Source organism: Oryx dammah, unplaced genomic scaffold (assembly GCF_014754425.2).
Source record: "Oryx dammah isolate SB20612 unplaced genomic scaffold, SCBI_Odam_1.1 HiC_scaffold_26, whole genome shotgun sequence".
In the NCBI taxonomy this organism is placed as follows: Eukaryota; Metazoa; Chordata; class Mammalia; order Artiodactyla; family Bovidae; genus Oryx; species Oryx dammah.
This window is the reverse complement of record NW_024070210.1, coordinates 24,930,346-24,935,800: the sequence shown is the minus strand read 5'-3', so window position 1 is coordinate 24,935,800 and position 5,455 is coordinate 24,930,346. Positions and strand designations below refer to the sequence as shown.

General features: G+C 46.7%; 1 long non-coding RNA gene across 1 annotated transcript; it reads right to left on the bottom strand.

The window, feature by feature from the left end:
* Positions 1 to 2,911: 2,911 nt before the first annotated feature.
* LOC120852808 lies at positions 2,912 to 4,474 on the bottom strand. The gene is made up of 2 exons (XR_005718656.1): positions 4,370 to 4,474; positions 2,912 to 3,662 (listed from the first exon to the last, which is right to left on the bottom strand). It is a non-coding gene; the product is annotated as an uncharacterized LOC120852808 (long non-coding RNA).
* Between the last annotated feature and the right edge of the window lie 981 nt (positions 4,475 to 5,455).

Below are 5,455 nucleotides of genomic sequence, written 5' to 3'. Positions count from 1 at the left end.
TATCTAGGTTGGTCGTAACTTTCCTTCCAAGGAGTAAGCGTCTTTTAATTTCATGTGTTTATTAGCCATCTATACACCTATATATGAAATCTAGAAAGATGGTGCTGCTAAGCCTATCTGCAGGGCAGCGATGGAGACATAGATGCAGGGACAGACTTGTGGACACAGCTGGGGAAGGAGAGGGTGCAATGAATTGAGAGACTAGCATTGAAATATGTATATTACCATGTGTAAAATTAGATAGCAGTAGAAATTTGCTGTATGATGCAAGCAGGGAGCTCAAATCTGGTGCTCTAGACAACCTAGAGGGGTAGGGTGGAGTGGGAGGTGGGAGGGAGGTTCAAGAGGGAGGGGACATGTGTATATTTATGGCTGATTCATGTGGATATATGAATAGCAGAAACCAACACAATATTGTAAAGCAAGTATCCTCCAATTAAAAATGAATAAAAATTTTAAAAGGCTTATTTGCATAGAGAGTGAGCATACAGTGCCACCGGACCCTGTGACAATCCTCATGGAATGGTCTGTGGAAGAGAAAGGAGCATTCTTTCTGTCCACCCCCATTCTACTTCCCTCACCCCCTTTCTTTCCAAGGGCTCTGACAATTCTTCTGGCAGGGAGCTGAGGCTCCATCCTGTGTTATCTCGCCTACGCTGGAATTTATCTAATTAGAATTTAAATTGGGAAAGGATTGTAGGGAAAGTAGTGATTCCAGTGTGAGCTTTCTCTTTGTGTGATCACAGTGGAGGAGAGCAGCGTACCCACCTCCTTTGATATGGTAATATCTGTAGTCTTATTTGCAAAAGCTCATTCACCGGTGGAATGGGAGCCAGAAAACCAGCAGCCTTGATTTGACGAATTTCTCAGCAAAGTTAAACATTCATTTTCTCCTTCATAACACGGGAATGTCACTTCCCACCACTCATCACCTTTCAAGTATACTGGGAACATCATAAAGACATGCTTTATAAAATCACTCTTACTGACTAGAAGCTTAAAATCTCTTTTCAAGATTCCTTTCACCTGCCTTCTTTTTTCTCAGCATAGTCTTGGAAGGAGTAGCCTTCTCTTTCATTATCTTGTCTGTTTGCCAAAACCAATGAACTAATTTCTATGTACTGAGAAGGTATCTTTCTGGATCCACAATATGGTTCCAGTGGAGGAGGAAACTGTGACCTATGAAAATCTGTCACTGTTACCTCATAAATATTAAGCTGTATTAGTTAAGCTAATGCTAACTACTACAGTAGGGGAAGGCTTAGTGTTAGTCACTTAGTCATGTCCAACTCTTTGCAACCCCATGGACTGTAGCTCACCAGGCTACTCTGTCCATGGACTTCTCCAGGCAAGAATACAGGAGTGAGTTGCCATTCCCTTCTCTAGGTAATTTTCCAACCCAAGGATCAAACCCAGGTCTTCTGCATTGCAGGCAGGTTCTTTACCATCTGAGCCATCAGGGGAAGCTAAAAAAACCTCCAAATATCGGTGGTTTAATGCAATGAAAGTTATTTCTCACTCAGATTTCATAAGAGGCTGCCCATGGTGAATTTTGCAGACCCAGAAGCACCTACTTTAGCATTTCTATCTGCTAGAACTTCTAAAATTAGCTCGCAGGTTGGAAAGTGACAGGCTAGAGGTAGCAGATAGCACTTCTCTTTGCCTAGTGTATTAGCTACAGGCATGTGAAGACTTTGGGGCTTGCATGATGACGTCTGTCTTTGTTTTTTTGTGTGTGCTCATTGCTGTTTTTTTATTGTGTTAAAAGTCACATAATATGAAATATACTGTGCTGTGTGCTTAGTCTCTCAGTTGTGTCTGACTCTTTGTGACTCCAGGGACTGTAATCCACCAGGCTCCTCTGTCCATGGGGATTCTCCAGGCAAGAGTACTAGAGTGGGTTGTCATGCCTTCCTCCAGGAGGTCTTCCCAACCCTGGGATTGAATCCAGATCTCCCACATTGCAGATGGATTCTTTACTGTCTGAGCCACCAGGGAAGCCCAAGAATACTGGAGTGGGTAGCTTATCCTTTCTCCAGGGAATCTTCCCAATCCAGGAATTGAACCAGGATCTTCTGCATTGCAGGTGGATTCTTTACCACCTTAGCTACCAGGGAAGACCATGAAACATACTATTTTAACCATATTTAACTGTACAGTTCAGAGGCACTAAATACATTCACATTGTTGTGCAACTCTCAGCCTCATCCATCTCTGGAGTTTTTTCCCTTCTTAAACTGAAACTCTATTCCCATTAAACACTAAGTCCCCACTCCACCCTCTACCCCCAGCCCCTGGCATCTACTGATGTACCTTCTGACTCTGTGAATTTGACTATTCTAGGTATTGACTCAGTCTGTCTTTGACTAATGATTTTCCTCTTTTGCCAGCAGCGGAGAAGTGGGGGCTTGCGATGCCAGGGCCAGCCTCAGTGTCTGTTTCTTATTTAGAGCTAACCGTCGAGTCTTGGTTGAACAGAGTTAATCAGATTTGACTGTAGATGCAGCTCCCACGTCCACAAGGGGATTGTGGCTAAAGAGGGTTTAAAGGAAGCCTCCATCCTTGACTGAGCATGAAGATCAGGGTCCAGATTTCCATTTCTCCGCTGACAGGCTAATCCTGAGGATGTGTGAGTTTGGAGAGACACCTGTCCCCAGCAAGTGATGATAACTCCCCCCAAAACTGCTGTGTGACGTCTTTGCAACCCACCCTAGAAGTAGCTTTTGTGTGAGTGAGAGAGTGGTTGATCTCGGGTGCTCTCGGCCTGCAGTGGCTTGGAGCAGGATTTCGGTTCCTGGCCAGAGATTACAGAGGGCTGAATTCTAGTCACTAGACCACCAGGGACCATTGACCAGTGATAAGGCCCTGGCCCATCAGCTGTAAAAAATGAATTTCCACACAGAGACAGAAAGTAGTGAAACCAGTAAAGTGTTTATTGGGAGGAAGAAGAGTACATGTGAATAGACACATGGGTGGGCTCAGAGAAAAAGCTGTGCCCTCATGGTAGTTTGAATCCCTTACATAGGGCCTTTCTGCTGAGCTTTCTTTGGAGGATCATCTTGCTTTGCCTGATTCTGCATCCAGGTTTGGTTTATCTCGGGGTCCTCCCATGTGTGTGAGAACATCTCTTAGCCAAGATGAATTCCAGTGAAGAGGCCTAGGGGTAGGTTGGCATCACTATGAGGTGATGCTCCCTCTCTTCTTGATCTTCAAGGAGCCCTTCTGTGCGTGTGTAGTCAGGAAGGTCTCCTTGACTTTCAGAATGAGGAATATGTGGCCTTTTATCTCTTACCTGGGCAGGGCCCAGTTCTTCTCTTGCTTGGGGTCTCTGTCCACAGGGGGCAAACTCTGGCTGTTCACCCCTGTTCACTCTGGGGCCCATCTGGCTCCTGCCTCATGGTGACCTTGCGTAACTCTCAGCCCTTAGAGGCAGGTCTTCAGAGACATCGTTCTCACAGAGTCCCAGCAGCAGATGGCTCCCATCAGATCCTCTTTCCTTCCCTAGAGCGCGCCAACCATCTCTTTCCACTCAAGCTGGTGTCAGCTCAGGCAAGGCAAACTAATTTTAACCCGAGGGCAAGTAAAAACATAATTAAGAAGGTAAATCTGTTTCCCAAAAAGCATACAGTACTCTGTTCACTGTGCATTTCTTTTGGAAGCGTCTGGAAAGACAAAAGACATGCATTTGTCAGTATGGAGACAGCTGCTCATTTGTTTATGGAATTTGCAATTAGACACCCAGCTTCTGCTGCCCTGTGCGGTCTATTTTGGAGGGCAGGAGAGAAAAGAATTTTAACTCGAAGTGTTGAGCAGAAGGAAGTAAAACCTTGTACAGGCAGCAAATTCTCTTTGAATAGAAATGTTTGGTGCACCTAGGATCTAAATTGTCTCCTAGGTGGTGCTGCTTTTTGCTCAATGTAAACTCGGCACCTTCATATTCCCCTGGAGAAGCCAACAGATCAAGATGAATGAGCTTTACCAGTTGCTTAAATAAGCAGGCTCCTGCTCCTTCCTGGAGGCTGTGGTTTGACTCCTCGTTGGGCTGCAGCTGGGTGCACTGTTGTATAAGCCTCCAGTCCCATTGTTTCAGCAGGTGACAGCCAGTGAAATGACAAGCGTTGGTCACCAGAGCACAGGGGCTGGCCCGCCACCTCCCTCTCATGAAGGGCAGGAAGCTCTTTAGTATGCCCTACTTAGCTCGCAATTCAGAGGAGAAGGTCGCTCTGTTCCCAAGAAGCCATTCAGTCATAATAGATACGGTGAGAATGATAGCCCAGAGGCTGTGGGTTAGGAAAACACATTTATTGGAAGAGGCCCGAGACCGCGATAATTAAGTGACACAAATGAACGCAAGTAAATGAAATCTCACCCCAATGTGTGCACTCCACCACCCTCCTCCCCTCTCTGTGCAGCAGCCGGGGCTAGAGAAAGCAAGATCAGGAGACGAGAACTTCTGGAGGGCCCTCCTCCCCCCTACCCCCCCACCCCCTCCAACCCCCAGCAAATTCTTCTAGAAACTTAATTCTGAAGGGGGAGAGGGCAGCAAAACCTGGACATGCCATGTCACGTCCCCAGATTCAGCTGGCAGCTTTGGGTGTAACTTTGGACTGGCCTTTCTCTACTTCAGTTTCAAGGTTTGCTGGCTCCAGATTCCTTATCCTAGTCATTTTGAAGAGCATAAAGTGAGTCTTAAAAAAAAAAAACATTTAAACAAAAGCAAAAAGCGCAAAGATGACTGCAATGATACACTTACCGAGTTTTATCATCCGTTCATTCTCTTAGCGAAAATTTATTGGATGCTACCACATGTCAGGTGCTGAGACTATAGCTGTAAATGATCATAATAATGAACCTGATGACAACATCAGCAACAGTAATAATAGCCGACTCTTGAGTTTACTACTTTCCAGGCACTGCTGTAAGTGTGTCAGTATGTTAATCTACTCATCCTTGCAGGAATGCAGTAATACGCAAGACAGCCCAAGGCCCAGGCCCTGCCCAGAAAGAAGAGGTGAGGAGAGACCTCTGCTGGGGCAGATCTGCGGGTTAAGGGCACATGGAAGGCAGGGCCAGTCCTGGGAGGCTAGGGAAGGCACTGGAAGTGATCAGACTGAACCCATCAGCAGCCACTGAGGCAGGAGGACGAAGTGGCCCGGAGTGGAGAAGAGACACTGGGAGGGAACTGCATGTCAATAGTTCTGCTGGCTGGAGTCTGAGGTCGTGGTGAGCAATGTTGGAGGTGGAGGAGAGAGTAGAAGAGACATCCTAAAGGAGGGCACCAGGGATGTCCCCCCAAGACCTGAAGGCGGAGTGGGAGCTGGCCAGGCAGGGGGTAGGGGGCATGGTTCAGGTCCTGGAAAGCCTGAGGATGGCACCCATGGGGAATATGGGAACAAGGCCATCACTGCTAGAGGCATATTCAGGGGGCAGCATCTTATTCTGAGGGTGCAGTTGG